Source organism: Brachycentrus maculatus, unplaced genomic scaffold (assembly GCF_059751285.1).
Source record: "Brachycentrus maculatus isolate JH-2025_06_01 unplaced genomic scaffold, ASM5975128v1 h1tg000443l, whole genome shotgun sequence".
NCBI lineage: Eukaryota > Metazoa > Arthropoda > Insecta > Trichoptera > Brachycentridae > Brachycentrus > Brachycentrus maculatus.
In genome coordinates, this window is record NW_028281191.1 from 233605 (window position 1) to 252931 (window position 19327).

At 30.3% G+C, this 19327-nt stretch overlaps 1 protein-coding gene across 1 annotated transcript in view; it reads left to right on the plus strand.

Moving 5' to 3' along the window:
* Positions 1–267: 267 nt before the first annotated feature.
* Positions 268–19327, plus strand: part of LOC148302497 (D-beta-hydroxybutyrate dehydrogenase, mitochondrial-like) — a 106828-nt gene continuing 87768 nt past the window's right edge. Inside the window, exon 1 of the mRNA XM_088271525.1 lies at positions 268–381. The gene's annotated coding sequence lies outside the window, so the exon portion shown is untranslated. The remainder of the gene's footprint in view (positions 382–19327) is intronic.

The following is a 19327-nucleotide window of genomic DNA, read 5'->3' on the forward strand; positions in this document are numbered from 1 at the left end:
GAAAATAATTTATTAAATCATAAAGCTAAACGCATTTAAACTAAAATAATAACAATTAATGATTTTTTTTATTAATTGTTATTAATATTTTGTTTGCAAATAAAAATAAGACTTGACACTGGCAGAAACATCCTCTTACTGGGTGACTGCCAAATTTTTTTTTTTAATTAATTAAAATTAAGTTTGTTTTTTTTATTTTTTTATCAGCCCTGTCGGCGGCGGCTGCGGCGGCGGTGTTTGGTCACCTTCGCGCGCCGGCCCTGCCGCGGCCGGGCGGCGGGCCACAATTAATACTCGGCGTGAACCGGCGGCACACCGGCGCTGCCAACTCTCTTCGGGTACCGAACCGGACGCAAAATACGCGACAATTGTCCACAAAAGGTATTTTTCTGTGTTTTTCTCGCGTGGCGCCCGACCCCCGCCCTTTGCGTTTCCGCCGCCCAAACCGAGTGCACAAATCATGTGAATAATTATCGCCACAAACTCCACCCTTTCAATTAATATAATTCGATACGTTCTGGAAAGTTCAGCCCTATTTTTGGAACATTAAAAAATATACGTTCGATATTTAAACATGGTGCGACTTGTTATATTCATTGATATTTGAACATCGTGCGATGTGTTAAATTTTATGTTCGATATTTGAACGTGAACGCGAATGATCTAATTCATTATTTTAACATAGTGCGTAGATTTTTAAAAAAATAGAATAAAACTTAGTGCACAAATCATGTGAATAATTATCGCCACCTCGCTACAAACTCCACCCTTTCATTGCATATAATTCGATACATTCTGAAAGGTTCAGCCCTATTTTCGGAACATTAAAAAATATACCTTCGATATTTAAACATGGTGCTACTTGTTATATTCATCGATATTTGAACATCGTGCGATGTGTTAAACTTTATGTTCGATATTTGAACGTGAGCGCATTAATTCGTTTGAATTTTATGTTCAATATTTAAACGTGAGCGCGAACGATCTAATTCGTTATTTAAACATAGTGCGTAAAATTTTACGTTCGTTATTTAAAATTTAAAAAAAACGTGTGAATAATTTGAAGAACGTTATTCTATCATCGTGCGAAACATTTCGCGCTGTTATTTCAACATCGTGTGCATAATTTTATTTCTCTAGCGGTTTTATGTTTGTTATGCAAACATCATCGGGTATAAATATAATACAAACTAATCGCACATGTGTGTTTTTTTATATTATGCTTTTTGTGTTTGTTATTTAAACATCGTGCATTTTCTTTTCTATTTGTAATTCAAATAATGTGTTCATACTTTTTGAATTATTATTCCAACATAAAAGTGTATTTTAAAAATATTATACGATCTTCGATTGCATATGTAGAAATAAAAATAAAGTTTTATTTTTTTTTTTTAAATCATTTCGAGCATGCTTATTTTTTGCCAACGTAATAATTAATATTTCAAATATATGCTGTTTTCTACAAAAAATTTAATCAATTTGTGACTGAGCGCCATCGATTTTTTTCAAATCGATGGCGCTCAGTCACAAATTGATTAAAATTGATATTTGCCATCGATTTTTTTCAAATCGATAACAAATATCGTTTAGTTGCTCTTTATTAGTTTATTATTCGTAAATGATTAAAGGCTTACTTAGATTTATTTTTAAAAAAATCAAACATTGATTCAAATAACGATATCATTTATTTATATAATAATTTAGAGAATTTTAAGCATTAATTTTTTTTTTTGATAATTTTGGTGCTACTTACAGCACCATCAAATTGAATAATATTCTTACATATTTTGCATCACAGCAGAAATTATTTTATTTTATATATGAACTCGTACACAATTTACGTGTGGATTTATTAACATCCATAAAGCAATTTCTTCTAACCAATCCAAATAAACCAATAAATGTTGTCAATATGTGAACCTTTTTCAGTTTTAACAAATTATTTTTAAAACATGTAAATACGTTTAAGAGAAAGTACAGTCGGAAAGTATAAATAATTACATAACTGCAATCCCAAATAAAATAAGATACAGAAAGTAGGACAGAGAATAGGACAGAGAATAGGACAGAGAATAGTTAAAGATTTGAGAAGGAGGTGGAAAGGGTTTAAGTAAGGGATGATATGGTGGATTCCAAGGAAACATATTAATGTTGAGATCGTTAAACATAGTAATGAGTGAGGAAAAACTTATCTTATCGAGGGTCTGGTACCAAATTTAAAAATATATGTATGTATCAAGATTTCATGACTTACAGAACTACTTAGCATATAATCACTAGTGCAGATCAGACACCTCCCATATAGATTTTATTAAACATCCCTTTTTATGTTCTGGAATGATCTTGAGATGAATAACCTTCAACGCTAATATTGTGTTTAAGTCCACCACGGTAGTCTAGTAACGTACTTTTTTGCATAATTTACATGAGGCTAGGGGTTCGATTTGGACTTTAAATTTGATATTTTGTGTAGTATCTACAATATATAAATTAAAATAAAAATAAATCATTTGTCTCAAATCCTCAATCACGTAAAATTTTTCACTGATTGCTTTGAATTTTTGACGCAACATTGCATTCAAATATGCTTATGTTTTTATTTATCTATATAAATAAATAAAAAAATATTCATTTGTTCAAAATCTTAAATATCCTAAAGTTATCCACCAACTATTTAAAAATTTGACACAACGTCCAATTCAAATAAATGCGTGTTTTTCTGTGACGGGTGTTTTTTATACAACACCTTTTTCTAATGCAATGGCAGCGCCATCTATTGAGATTAACAAGATTGCAAGTAATATTATTCATTGCTCATGACAGATACCATACTTCTTGATAGCTGCTTAAATATTGTTTACCCACAAGCATTGTGAAATTAATCGTATTATAAATATGTATTTTAACTTTACTTTCTTTTCCATTTTAAAAGACCGTACAACTTGTATTGAAATATTATTTAATTTGACGTGAATGACGCGCCGTGTTAGTTTTTCCGCTGTTCCAGCAAATAAAAAAGTTGTTCGAGAGAATTCGGACTATCATAACTTGTTGATGTCGGAACGCCGACACTCTATAAATACACTGTGCGCTCAAATGTTGAAACAACTTAAAAAATCAAACAAAACCAATGGGATTCCTCAAATTTCCAGTTATTTTATTTATTTTTCATTTGTTTGATATCGTTACAAGAGGTTTTAAAAATTTAATTCATCATCTAGACATTTCTACTTTACAATCTTAAGATTAATTACCCTGTTCTCTCCAATAAAGAGACTTACTTGTCATATTATTTCTTGACATCTCATCAAAGATGAAGAAGAATATGGAAGTCTGGACATTTACAGGGCTGATGACCATCATAGACTGGTTTAATTGATCACTTTACACACGTGTGTTATTCACCAATTCTACCCATTATTGACAACCACACTACTCAAATTCTTGGAAGGCTCTAGTGAAGCTCTAGTGATTCAAGAACAATGTTTCAATTTTCGTTCATATATATAGAATTTACCAAGTAAATTCAATTTAGTACCTCATCTGCACTCGATGGTGCATAGGGCACTGCAACGTATTGTTATCTTGAACGTTAACACATGAAGGAAAGGTGATTAGCCCTCCGCTTCAGGTACCAGTCCATGGTAATGTTTAATAAATAATTGAGTGAAAAAATTACTTTAATAAAACAAATCATTTATTTTGGGCTTAGCAGTGTCTTATGCACCTGTATACGTTATATAAATACTGAAATGATATTAAAATACAACAGAATACTCACCGTCTCCTCGAAAAAATAAAAATTTATCCAAAAAATAATAATTACGTTGATTTGAATACGTCAATTTTACGACACGTGTATAAAAACCATATGCTAATGAATCTTCATTGTTGGACTACCACATAAGTATAAAAACCATATGCTAATGAATCTTCATTATTGGACTACCACATACAAAGCACGTGCTCGTTTTCAGACATTTCAGTTTGACTGAAAACTCACTCACATTATTTTTACTTCGACTTTCATTTACTCCGCGAAATAAGCTCGTAGTATGAGTTAATATAATATTTTGATTAAGCAGCCAGTCAAAATATATCTCTCAATGCAAGATGCTTCCTAACTCGTGGTACTTTTTATCTTTTTTCTGACACCATTCTTTTTAAAGCGCCTTACAACGATGGAGACTTTTTAAATCAGTTTATAAAACTCCATGTCCGCCTCCGTAGTGTATTGTCTGCCTCCGTAGTGTAATGGTCAGTATGCTCGGCTACCGTTCTGGAGGTCCCGGATTCGATTTCCAGTGGGGTTTAATAAATATAAGTGATTTTTTCACTCAAATATTTATTCAATATTACACTGGACTGGTACCTGAAGTGGAGGGCTGATCACCTTTCTTTCATGTGTAAACGATCGAGATAACACTGCGTTTATATGAAGCAGTGCCCTATGCGCTATTGAGGTGCGGTAAGGGTTTTAAAAAACTATAAAACTTACACTCTAAAAAAATTCAAATAAATGTTACATGTGATGTTATCTTAGATAAACACTTGTTTACTGTAATTCAGATTATTTTTCAACTCACATAGTATCTTAGTTATCACTTTAACCAGCCTATGACGGTCGTTATTCCCGTAAATGGCTAGACTTCCATGTTCTTTTTCATCTATGTTGAGACGTTACAAAATAGTATGATCAATAACTTATTTAATCGGAGATAATCCAGATTTGTAAACAAGTATTTAGACAAACTCTAAAATGTTGAAAATGAATTATCTGGTCAACTTATAAGCTAAAATAAATTGATTATCATATTTCTATATCTCATCAACGATGAAGAAGAATATGGAAGTCTAAGCATTTACGGGGCTGACGACCGTCTGAGGCTGGTTTAAGTGATCACTTTACACACGTGTAACATTCACCAATTCTACCCATTATTGACAACCACACTACTCAAATTCTTAAAAGTTCTATAAATATGAACCAATTTTTAAACATTATTCTTGAATCAATAGAGACATATATTGGTTAGTTGAAAAGAAAACTAACTCCTGTAATTGGAAATAATTCAGATTTTGTGAACAAGTATTTGGACACACTCAAAATATTGTATCATATTTTTAAGCGTTTCTCAAGTATGTTAATATAATCCAGGATTTGGACCGTACATATAAATGGAAAAAGTTTCTGCTTAATAAAAGCCTTCCTCATATCCACATAGATGGCTATTGTGAACTCGCGCATTCTATGTTACGAGTTTAATCAATATATCTAGAAGTTTTAAAAAAATGAGTAATAGTGAAAGTGATTAACCAAGACTATGACGGTCCCATAAATGCCCAAATTTCTATATTTTTCTTATTTATATAAGATATATCTACTACTACTACCATCACTCCGTTTCCCCGCAGGGGTAGGCAGAGAGGATGGAACGCCACACTCTTCTGTCCTGACATACACTCCTCGCCTTCTTCACATCCATACATCTAGTCATACATGCTCTCCGATTACGCAGACTTTTGACACCGCCAGATTTTAGGTTCTGATTGATCTGATCGTGCCAAGTCTTTTTCGGTCGTCCACGTTCTGTTTTCCCTCTCACATTCACCACATATATTTTCTTAGTCATTCTCTCGCGATCCATTCGCTCCACATGTTCATACTCTTCCTAATCTTTTCAATTATTCCTAGTTCAGCCTTACATTCCTTTCTTATATCGTCGTTTTTAATTCTGTCATACAATGATTTTCCACACATTCGTCTGAGGGAGCGCATTTCAACAGCGTTCACTCTGCTTTAAAAAAATATATAATTATGATAAATTAAATATGATTAATTGTAAAAAAAATAATAATAATAAGGTTTTGATTATGTTGGGGCACCGTATACCATGTACACGAGTGTTACGTGTCGGTGCGTCTATTTCGAGGCGGATGAAAGCGAAATGTTCGTGTTGACTTTAATTTAGATTCCGTGCGCCAAGATACGCAGCCGTTTGATTCACACGTTCAATTATTAATAAAATCAGTCCTTATAATAACAATCAATTTAATATTGCAAGACTTTGTTAAGTCACATTTCCCGGCTCCATCGACTATTGATTGACGTAAATTGTATCACCTACATTCAAAATTAATTTTTTAAAATTTTAAAATGAATACTCTATCGGAATGCCAATTGTGGGTTTTATTGTTTAAAATATTTATATGCTCGAAAACCATGTTAAAAATACATTAAAAAAAGAGTTGTATTTTATTTTCCGCTATTTTCATGAAACTTGCCTTCTGACTCATATCGGCCAATCAGAGAGCTGAGATAGGTCAAATATTAAGATGACGTCATTATCGGTTTGTGTCTTGTGTTTTTTTATATGGAAAAAAAATTAAGTAATGGCAAAATTTATTATTTCATAACATTTTATCTAAAGATAGACAAATCATTGAAACATAAATGTTACCCGGAGTATTTTGCATTTTTTTATAAAATCGAGTTACATGGATCTGGCGGATTTTCAAAGTAGGCGACACAATTATAATAAATTAAAATCTTTTATATATACATCCGCCTCCGTAGTGTAATGGAGGTCCCGGGTTCAATTCCCAAGGGGGGTAAAATAAATATTAGTGATTTTTTAACTGTCATATTTATTCAATATTACCCTGGACTGGTACCTGAAGCGGAGGGCTGATCACCTTTCCTTCATGTGTAAACGATCAAGATAACACTGCGTTTATATGACGCAGTGCCCTATGCACCATTGGGGTGCGGATAATGGTTTTATTATTATTATATACAATTTCTTTAAAAAAAAATGACAAAAAAATCGATTCCGAAAAAATTAAAATGACGTTTTCTGGCGTCTCCTAGTAAGTTAAAGTATTTGGGATGAATCTCACATATACTTCATGAAGTTCTCTGCCAAAAATAAAACTTTGCCAACTCGATGGTGATGGTGATGGTGATTATGGATGGTGTCAAAAACTCACATGTAAATGAAGGTGTCAATGACGAATAAACTATGTATAGAGCTTCTGGAATTTAATAGTGTGGTTGTCGATCAATCAATCAATCAATCAATATAGCTTTCTAAATCCCAAGATATATGCCTGTTGTGAACTCAATCAAGGAACTTCATGACATTTATCATATAAGTATGTATATATGAATTGTTGATCATTGGTATAGTGGTTAATGGTGAATGTGCAAAGTGAACAATCAAACCAGCCTATGACAGTTCGTAAGCTCAGTAAATACCCAGACATCCATATTCTTCTTCGTCTACGTTGAAATTATGACTCGCAAAAAATAACATTCACCGACGATTCTTTTCCCTGACATATTATTAACATGTTAAAAATTTTATTTATTTATGTAGTATAAGTTCTTTTCAGTCATGCGTTGCTGAAGCTCAGTCTGGTTAACATAAATGGAAAAGAAAGAAAAGAGCATTTAAAAGCACGCGCGCATTCAAAAACAACATTGTGAGAATTCCAAACAATCGGTGAATTGCTTTTGAAGACTTAAAATTTTGAACAAACAAGTAATTGCACTAGTACATTTTATATATATAAAAAGCATAGTTAACTTTGTGATATGCTAACATAACAATCTCCATATCATTCATCATTCACTTTGAGTAATACCACTTAAAATTCTACTTCACTATTACCGGATTCAAAATAACCATTCCATCAGCAGGTCAACTGTAGTTTACAGTGGCATAGTGTTTCAACATTGAGGGCAGACGGTGCTTATATATACTAAAACAAAAACAAACAAAAATAATACAGTACGAATTAACAAATAATTGCAATATAAAATAAAGAAAAAGATAAAGATTAAAAAAAAAGAGGTAGGAATGATAACTCATTAACAGGAGAGGGGTGAAGGGATTCTAAGAGTATTCTAGAAATATGGACCACTATTGAATTTGTTACGAATCTCATGAAAGTTTTTTTTTAACTTTTAATTTTTGTATTTTTCATGGTTATTACACGATTTAATTCCCAGGTTTTTTTCGATAATTTTTCTCCATAAAAAATTAAATACATAGTCTTTACAGATTTATAATTTTTGAAATTCTGTTTGGAGTCTGTTTAGTGTTTTTTTTTTATCATCTAGGTTTAAATCGTATTTAACTTATGTCAATATTTAAGTGAATCGTTTGCCACAATGAATGTCTGAAGAGAGCTTGAAAAGTAGAAAAAAAACATTTGGAATCGCAAGAAATTTTTCATTTTCATGCATATATAAAAACCAAAAGATTAATTACCTTGCTTTTACGTAATAAGAGACCAATTTAACGCCGCATTTTTTTTTCTGGTATTTAGCTTTACATACTACTCGTATTCTTGAAGAATCGGAATAGTGTCCAAATGACGTTATTAAGTGAACAAGTACAAATTTTACAAACACTCTCCTGGTACATCCGTGTTTATCCGAAATAAGTTTTTCTACACCACATCGAATGAATGCGGTGTCAATTTGATTTATATGACATTAAAAAAAGTGGTTGTCGGATTGAGAAGTCCAATATATTTTATGAGAAATAGATGAAGTAATGAAGGATGCTGAGTGAGATGAAAATTTCATATGTGGAAAAAGAAATGTATGAAGAAAATACAATTAGTAACAATAACTAACTGAAAACACTTTAAGGTGCATACTTATACGTATAAAAATTAAGCAAGTAGATAAAATACTATGATCAAGTAATATTAATTATTTGGCAAGTTTTTCAAATGTTTATATCAGGAGTCGGAATAATCGTTGGGTAGGTGTGAGGAGATGCATGAATGTGGTATTTTTTATTTTATTTGTATACATTTATTTAAATTACAATTTATACATATTTAGAACTTTTTTGCGGAGACCCACCACTTTGTGTGTCTTGTCGATGGAGTTCTTTTTTAATACATTTTTTACTGTTTTTAACGATTTTAACCTAGTATAGACACAAAAAAGAGAAAAAATTAAGAATATAAACATTTTACAATTTTTATAAAATTAACTCTTGATCATTTACCCATTCCTTTATTTTGCTTTTGTTCCATATTTTATTTTGACCTCTAACATCCGTCGGCAAACAGATTAAAAATGTTTAGAACGATATATTGCAGTGTCCGACTCCCATATTTATAGTTAATAGTTTTAAAGATAGAGTAATAAGACGTTCTTTTCTCTCTGCCTACTACCGTGGAGAAGCGGTGTGAGGGTTCGTTAGTTAGTTAAATAATGTACCATTTATAAATAATAGTCAACCTACCCACAGGGTGTCGAAATCAAATAGGAAATGTTCAATTTCTTTCGTAATAGATTGTATTTTTTATAGATCTGTAGACTTTCCAGAACTCTCTTTTCATATAATAAATGTTCTGAAGCAGGGATATAATGCGCTCATTCCTTTTCTTTAACGAGAAATTGCCCAAAGCACTACGGTGGGCGCTGACGTAAAACCACCAAAATTATATTGCACACGGTGTCCCAACAAAATAATACATTAACCTTCCGCTCCCAGTGATATGTATTTACTACTACTTGACTTATAAAATGAAATAAATATAAAATATAATAGATACGGGCTTACAATTTGCATTCCTCCGAAATATAATTATGTATTACATTAAATTATTATGAACCCTTATCCGCACCCCAATGGTGCATTGGGCACTGCATCATATAAACGCAGTGTTATCTTAGTCGTTACCACACTAAGGAAAGGTTATCAGCCCTCCGCTTCAGGTACCATTTCAAGCTAATATTGAATAAATATTAGATTGAAAAAATCACTTATATTTATAAGACTCCACTCTGGGAATCGAACCCGGGACCTCCAGGATGGTAGCCGGGCGCGCTGACCGTTACACTACGGAGGCGGAGAACGATTATTATAATATAAAGTTATTCATTTGCAGTGACGGAAACAAATAATTTATGAAAGAATCGGGGATAAAATCACCAATACACAAGCTTTTTACAATGTGTGCGTGCGTGGACGTGCTTTGCGTATACGCGCATGTCGCAGCGTGTTAACTGCGCCAGTAGTGTGCAGTTACGCGGCGGTCGTGTCACTACGCTAGCTATTGCGGCTACTTACGATGTATTTTTTTTTTCGTTTTCAAATCTAACATTACAAAATTGATACTTTTCAACTTCAACTATGGTCAATAATAGCAACATTTAGGAATATTCACATTTTTCCCGTTTCTAAACCACTTTTTCATATGGTGTACAAAATACATATCACCGGTCCACGCGGAAGTCTTTAGTACCGTAAGAGAAAGTTTAAGAAAACGACCCCGTTGAAAGTTTGTTATTGTAATCAAAGACCATTTTTTTGACATCTTAACATAGATAAAGAAGAATATAGAAGTTTGGGCATTTACGGGGCTTGCGACCGTTGTAGGTAGGTTAAAGTGATCACTTTACACATGTCTAATATTCACATATTCGAACCATCATTGACAACCATATTACTCAAATACAATGTATCCATAAATGCATTTAAATAAACAATACCTGTATATATCAGCTATAGTTATTTTAATTTCGTGAGTTAAAGATTCGTAAGTTTAGTATAATTCTTGCTGATTTTTCTTCAAAATATATTTTTCATAAATGTGTCTCATTTTAAATTTCAATCCACCGTGTATTATGCTGTGAAAAACATACACAACGAATATTATGTGGTACACGTATTCACGGTATATAATATTAACTTTATTTTTTATATGTTTTTTTACCTTCTCGATTAAATTTAACCCACCTGAGTATTACACAACACCATATATAGTTAATAATTAATTTTTGAAATGTCCTAAATTCAATGTATTTAATACAATATGTATTTTTATTTATAAACATATATGTATATATATATATATATATATATAATATATATATATATATATATATATATATATATATATATATATATATATATATATATATATATATATATATATATATATATATATATATATATAGATATATATATATATATACATGTATATATATATTTGAAAAAACAATATTTTCAAATCCTTTATTTGTTGTCGTAAATCAAAAAAGTACATATTTGCAACATTTTTAGCAACAAGAAAATCCTTATTTCTAAAGAAACTTATTATTTTTCAAAAAGTCGCCTTAAATGTTTCATTTGTGATTTCCGCGGAATAATCTTTTATATAGTGTAAAGAAAATTGTCACGAATTTTATATCATAATAATTTTCTAGACCACCAAAGAGATGGATCGATTTCGCAGGAGGTTAATCCCTCTTTAAAACAGGCCACAAGGCCTACACCAAGACGAAGAAGAAGAATGATAATCATTTTCTGGTTAAAAAGCAGTCTTATTTAATTTTTAAATAAAAAAATATCTACTTCCAAAAATAAACCTATTTCATACAAAGGATTATATTTAAATTCAGCAATTTTTGACGGAATATAATTTGTCAAAACCCCTTGAAAAAGCATGTATGGCGCGGTATCTTTAAAAGCGTGTACGAAAGTATGAAAATGCGGTGACCAAAATAACCCCGGGACATTTCTCCATTGTAGGTGTGCCGCGGTATAATAACTAATGGGACATTCATAAAACTGTCACATTTTATCACGTAGTCAGTGTGACGCGAATAGTTTAGGGGGAAAAGTCGCCTTACATAAACTTTAGCCGGCAATTTATTTAATGAAACATTATTGTATTGCCGAACCAATCTTCTCAGACATGAATGCTATAGGAATGTTGCCCATGGTGGACCATGTCCCTTTTTAACACTTTTTCACTTTTTTTTGTATTAATTTTAAATCAAACACAGATTTTTTAAGTCTAAGTTGTATTTTATTAACAAAAAACACATAAAAAATTATATTGTGACAATTGTTTCAAAAACACATAAAAAATTAAATTGTGACAATTATACTGTGACATTCGTTTGATAATGCCCTAACAAGGCGAAACAATTGTCACAGTATAATTTTTTATGTGTTTTTTGTTATTAAAATACAACTTAGTAGACTCAAAAAATCTGTGTTTGATTTAAAATTAATACATAAATTAAAATGGAGTTCTACAAATTAAACGCCAAATCAATAAATACTTTTTCACTCCCTGGTAAGCCTACTATACTTTCCAGGGGATGAAAAAATGGATAAAGATATTGAAAAAAACGGTGAATAGGTGAAATGGTGCTTTGAAAACAGTGATCAAAAAAAATGTCCATCTGGCAGTTCATAACGGAGTGCTCATACCGACACTGGTGTATAGAGCAAAACATGGAACTGCCATGGGAAAGATGAATGCAGATTGAACGCTGTTGAAATGCGTCCCCTCAGACGAATATGGGAAAAATCGTTGTGTGACAGAATTTAAAGTAAAATTGAGAAAACAGAATTAAAAAATCCACCTCAGCCTAACAGTCAGCACGCTCATTTACTGTACTGGAGATCCCGGATTCAGGGGACTACTAAGGGGGGACTTAAAATTGTAGGTGATTTTTCACTCTAATATTTATTCAATATTACCCTGGACTTGTACCTGAAGCGGAGGGCTGATCTCCTTTCCTTCATGTGTTAACGATCAAGATAACACTGCGTTCATATGATGCAGTGCCCTATTCACCATCGGTGTGGATGAGGGTTTGAGGACGAAGATTTTTTTGAAATAAATTAAAAATTACTTTTATTTTAAATACTTCATTCTTTCTATCATGAATTTTAATTTTACGGATATCACACGAACAAATAATTGCCATTGAATAATGACGATATTTTTGTTTGCACATAATTGTTATTTATTTGCAATTTATTCACAAAATAATACAAAGTTTACCTGTTTATATATTAAGTAGTCTTCTACAACATTTTGAGTGTGTCCAAATACTTGTTCAGAAAATCTGAATCATCTCCAATTACAGGAGTTATTTTCATATTATTTTTTAACATCTCATCAAAGATGAAGAAGAATATGGAAGTCTGGGAAGACGACCGTCATAGGCTGGTTAAAGTGATCACTTAACACACGTGTAACATTCACCAATTCTACCCATTATTGACAACCACACTACTCAAATTCTTGGAAGTTCTATATATATGAACCAATTTAGAAACCTTGTTCTTGAATCACTAGAACTTCACTAGAGACATCTATTGGTGAGATGTAAAGAATATAATATAAGAGTTTCTGCTTAGTATAAAGCTTCTTTACATCTCACCAATAGATGTCTCTAGTAAAGTTCTAGTGATTCAAGAACAAGGTTTCTAAATTGGTTCATATATATAGAACTTCCAAGAATTTGAGTAGTGTGGTTGTCAATAATGGGTAGAATTTGTGAATGTTACACGTGTGTGAAGTGATCACTTAAACCAGCCTATGACGGTCTCAGCCCCGTAAATGCCCAGACTTCCATATTCTTCTTCATCTTTGATGAGATGTTAAAAAATAAGTTGTCTTCTGTTTCTTAAAATGATTATTATACTAATGTAAATTTATAATCCACAAACAATATCAGTGTAATTTTAGCTCAAGTATAAAAATCTGCTCTTTCCCGGCTTATCTTATTTTCTTTAAAACAGTTTCGTTTAAAAGAGACATTCAATTAACTTGATGTCATATCAAAATTTGACGTTTATATTACGAGAAATTTCTTATTTCAATATTTTTTAGGTTGATTTCAATTTCAGAGTTCACTGTACATCATCAATTTGAATTTAATATTTCATCATTTTTCGTCAATATAGTAATTTTTGTACTTGTAATTATTTTCAGACTTTGACTTGTATTCGTCAAAAATAGTAATATGTACGGTATTTCTGTAGGATTTTTTTTTCATAATAAACTGTACGAACATTTTTGAAGTGAAACATATTAGGCGGCGATTCGATAATCGATAATTGGACAAGCATTGAGAGTTAAATTTCTAGGACGCGTCACGTTTATTAGGCACTTTTTGTTACACGAGAATAAAAAAGTTCTCATAACATGAGTCATAAAACTTAAAAACACTACTTCGTAACTACCGGTTTCGGAATAACCATTCCGTCGTCAGATCAAATGTAGACTATAATGAAATTGCTGTTGTCTTCTATTTATGTAAAAAAAGGCTCTCCAATCTGCTTTTCAAACATTCTTCACCTCTTCCACATTCACGGATCCACTCACACATATCCGCCGATTATTTCGACTCCTGACCTTCAGGTATTTGACAAACCTGATCACCCCAAGTTTTACCCGGTCTTCCTTTGCTCTTTTTTCCAACTAAATTTACTTCATAATTTTTTTTTTACCGTTTATTCGTTCCACATAGCCAAACCATCTCAACACACTTCTTAATTTATCAATAATGCTTATCTCAGCTTTGTGTTCTTTCCTTATTTCACCATTTGAATATCTATCGTCTATCGTTTTGCCGTACATTTGTCTCAGGGATTACATTTTGACTGCATTTAGTCTACTTTCATATAAATGACAGACTCAATTCATTTACAAATAAATTACCAAAAGGTAAACTATTACATAAATATATATATTAATAAATATATATGTAAATATATATATATATATATATATATATATATATATATATATATATATATATATATATACATATATATATATATATATATATATATATATATATATATATATATATATATATATATATATATATATATATATATATATTTATATATATATATATATATATATATATATATATATATATATATATATATATATTTATATATATATATATATATATATATATACATATATAAATTTATATATATATATATATATATATATATATATATATATATATAAATATATATATATATATATATATATATATATATATATATATATATATATATATATATATATATATATATATATATATATATATATATATATATATATTTATATTTATATATATATATATATATATATATATATATATATATATATATATATAAATACATATATGTATACATATATATATATATAAATACATATATGTATACATATATACATATATATATATATATATATATATATATATATATATATATATATATATATATATATATATATATATATATATATATATATATATATATATATATATATTATATATATATATACATATATATACATATATATATATATATATATATATATATATATATATATATATATATATATATATATATATATATATATATATATATATACATATATATATATATATTTATATATATACATATATATACATATATATATATGTATATATATGTATATATGTATATGTGTGTGTGTGTGTGTTTTTTTAAATCCAAAACTTATATTTTCAAATCACAACAGTTTCGTCTAATACTTTTGTGATATTCTGAAAGAATGACCTTTGTAAATTGTTTCTCTTATAAAATATATTATTTCTTTATTTCAACGAAAATATATCGTATTTCTTTTTCTACGTAATTGAATAATAAAATAAAAGATCTGGGAAAAATGTATCATTTCGTAAATTAACAAGAGATTGAACGAAAATATTGAAATGTCAGCGGTATAAATTACTTATATTATGGGAATATTTATATGAGGTGATTTTTTTAGAGGTTCGGTTTTTAAACTCGCAATATTTTTTCCACAGACTGTCAATTTGACAGTTGATTTGTAGTCAATACGTTTTGCTATTTTACCATGAATAGACTGAATGACCATTATGCGCGTCGCAGGTTCGGTGAATGGGCCGAAAACAATATTCAGCTTGATCCTCTTTTTCAACGCAAAATTTTGTTCACCGATGAGGCACATTTTTGGTTAAATGGCTATGTCAATAAGCAGAATTACCGAATTCTGAGTAGAAAAAAATCAGAAGCTTTTATCGAGACACCCTTACATCCATCAAAAGTCTCTGTTTGGTGTGCTTTATGGGTAGGTGAAATCATTGTACCAATTTTTTTTTAAACAAGACGTATTAAACAAGCGCTGCAAAACCATGATTACTGACTTCTTCGTACCTCAGTTCAATGGCATTGATGTGACAGATCTGTGGTTTCAACAAAATGGCGCAACATGCCACACGGCGGGTACCACTATCAATTTTTAGCGGAAAATTTGAATTTGTGTACCACAAAAAAAAATCTTCCAGAAAATTATTTCATGCATAATAAATATCTAAAACAGTTAACAATTACAAGTAAGAATATTTTAAAGGGTATTTATATTATTTGCTTATAATTTATACAATAATAATATATTGTTAGCAAATATATATTTGATTTTGTCAGATATTTTACAACAATCATATTTCTCGAACCTGCCTTCCTGATTCTGGGAGGAAAGAGGGGATAAAAGGGAATAATTTATGAGATCAAATTGTTCAAGTGAATGAATTAAAAAAAAACATTAAAAGCACCAATAGCTAGGAAACTCAAGGGTAGATTTAAAAAAAAACATTAAAAGCACCAATAGCTAGGAAACCCAGGGGTAGATACCTATACCCAAAGAAGTTTGTGTAAATTATTCACTGTCGATATGTATCATTTCCTAAAAATCACTATTCGACACAGTTACAACATAAAACATTTCAGGAAAAAAAACTGCTTATGAATGAAATTCTAAGAACCCTCATTCACTCCAAATGGTGCATAGGTGGTTTGACCTAAGCTTCATGTCCAGGGTCATATTTATTAAATATAATAGTAAAAGGTACTTTAGGTTTATAACCCCCCAGAAAATCGAACCCAGAACATCTAGCACGACAGCCAAACTCACTTACCACTTTAATAGGTGGCGGGCAAGATGAAATAATTGGTCAATAATAATTGTATAAATTGAATATAATATTTTTAGGTGTTTTTTAGTATTTTAAGTTAAGTTTCAGAAAATAATATTATGAACAAAAAGTAAAGTATAAAATGTCGCCTGTGAAGTTTGTACTGAAAATGTAAAACATTTTTGTCACTTTTGGGACATGTAAACAACTTTGAGAAATTGAGAAATATGGTTGTCAATCAGGGGTAGAATTAAAAATGTTAAGCAGTGTATTAAGTGATCATATTATTTTTTCACATCTCATCAAAGATGAAGAAGAATATGGAAGTCTGGGCATTTACGGGGCAGACGACCGTCATAGGCCGGTTTAAGTGATCACTTTACACACGTGTATCATTCATCAATTCTACCCATATTGACAACCAAACCACTCAAATTCTTAGAAGTTCTATATATATGAACCAATTTCGAAACATCGTTCTTGAAACACTAGAACTTCACTAGAAACATCTATTGGTGAGATGAAAAGAAGCTTTTATTGAGCAAAAACTCTTATATTAGTATGTGAGGTTCGAATTCTGGATTATAATCACACACATGAGAAACGCCAGAAAATATCATTTTCATTTTAATCATTTAAGCTTATAATTTGACCATATAATTTATTTACAACATTTCGAGTGTGTCCAAATACTTGCTCACAAATCTTGTCAGCCCCGTAAATGCCCAGACTTCCATATTCCTCTTCATCTTTGATGAAATGTCAAAAAATAATATGAAAAATAACTACTTTAATTGGAGATAATCCAGATTTGTGAACAAGTATTTGTACACACTCAAAATGTTGTATTAAGTGATCACTCAAACTAGTAAGTGACAGATCATATAGCTGTAAATACTTACACTTTCAACATCCTATCTCAATAAATTTCTTCACCTGTATAAAAACGTCAATAAATAAAATATTTTTAATGAGATTCTTATAACAGACTCAAGTGACACCGCTATTTGTGACATACGATGTGATATGCGGTGCAATGAAATGGTTTGTTTTTTAAAAAAATATTATTTGGGAGCATTTGGCTGTCATAGAATACACTTTTTTAACGTCATTTTGTCGGTGTGAAAATTGAAAGTTTCTCATTGTCACGAAAACATCAAAGGAAATATAATTAATTATGTCAATGTCCCCAGAGAGTTACAAAATGACGTTTCCAATATTGTTGAGCCAGATACTCGTATCATTTCTGTTAAAAAAAAGACAGGAAAAATTCTCAAGATATCAGAATTACTCATGGCAGCCGAACTAGATGTTTCATCATCGCTAGCTTCTCTGAGACAATCTGAAAAATCTTGGAGTATTTTAGTAACTAGTGCCAGATTTTTTTTCTATTTTCGTTCCGACTCGATGTCAATAGAACGACTAGTATTTTTACACACATAGGTCAATGATCAAAAAGATGTTTATATATAACGGATATGTATAAGTTAACCTTTTTTTGTTATCTCAACAAAGATGAAGAAAAATATGGAAGTCTGGGAATTTACGGGGCTTACGACCGCTATAGGCTGGTTTAGATCACTTTACACAAGTGAACATTCACCAATTCTACCCATGATTGTCTACCACCCTACTACTACAAATTCTTGAAACTTCTGTATATATGGTTCAATTTCGAAACATGAAACACTAGAATTGCTTGAATCGCTAGAATTTTACTACAGATTGGTGGAATGAAAGAAGTTTTTTACTGAGCAGAAACTCTTTTATTTGTATGCGAGGTTCGAATCCTGGATTATAATTACATACATGAGAAACGCTAGAAAATATCATATTCATTTTATTATTTTAGCTTATAATTTGACCTATTTATTTATTTACAACATTTTGAGTGAGTCCAAATACTTAGTGATGAGCTATTTTTCGAATTTCTATGATTTTTCGGCGCTTTATAAATTATTCAAATTTATTATTATTATTAACTCCTATAATTGGAGATAATCCAGATTTGTAAATAAGTATTTGGACACAGTCAAAATGTTGCAAAGCTTTTTTTTTAATTCTGAATATGTACCATCTTATTTTTTTATCATTTTTGCTTTGGGTTTCACTTTCTATCATTTTCAATCATCGAATGTGGACTACACATAATTGAAATTGAATTTTAAGAAACAGTAGTATAAAGTAAAAATAAAATTTTAAATGGAAGGATATTGCAAATAAATTAATCAATAATTGAATTGTTTTTAAATGAAAAAATAAATGACATTCATTCTCTTTATCACACATATATTATAATAAATAACGTGTTGCAGTTTTGTTTGTTAGGTTGAGGTAATTTACGACAACAATTGAATGTTGATTGTTGTCCATCTTTCAACAGTTGAATGTTGATTGTTGTCCATCTTCAACAGCTGAATGAGAAAATTCGACAAAACACATTGATTTTATCTAGAAAAATTGACTGTCAAATTTTGCAGCGCGATTGAATTAGTTTTAGGAGGACATAATGAAAATGTAGATTTTAACAATAAGGGAGAGTTTCTT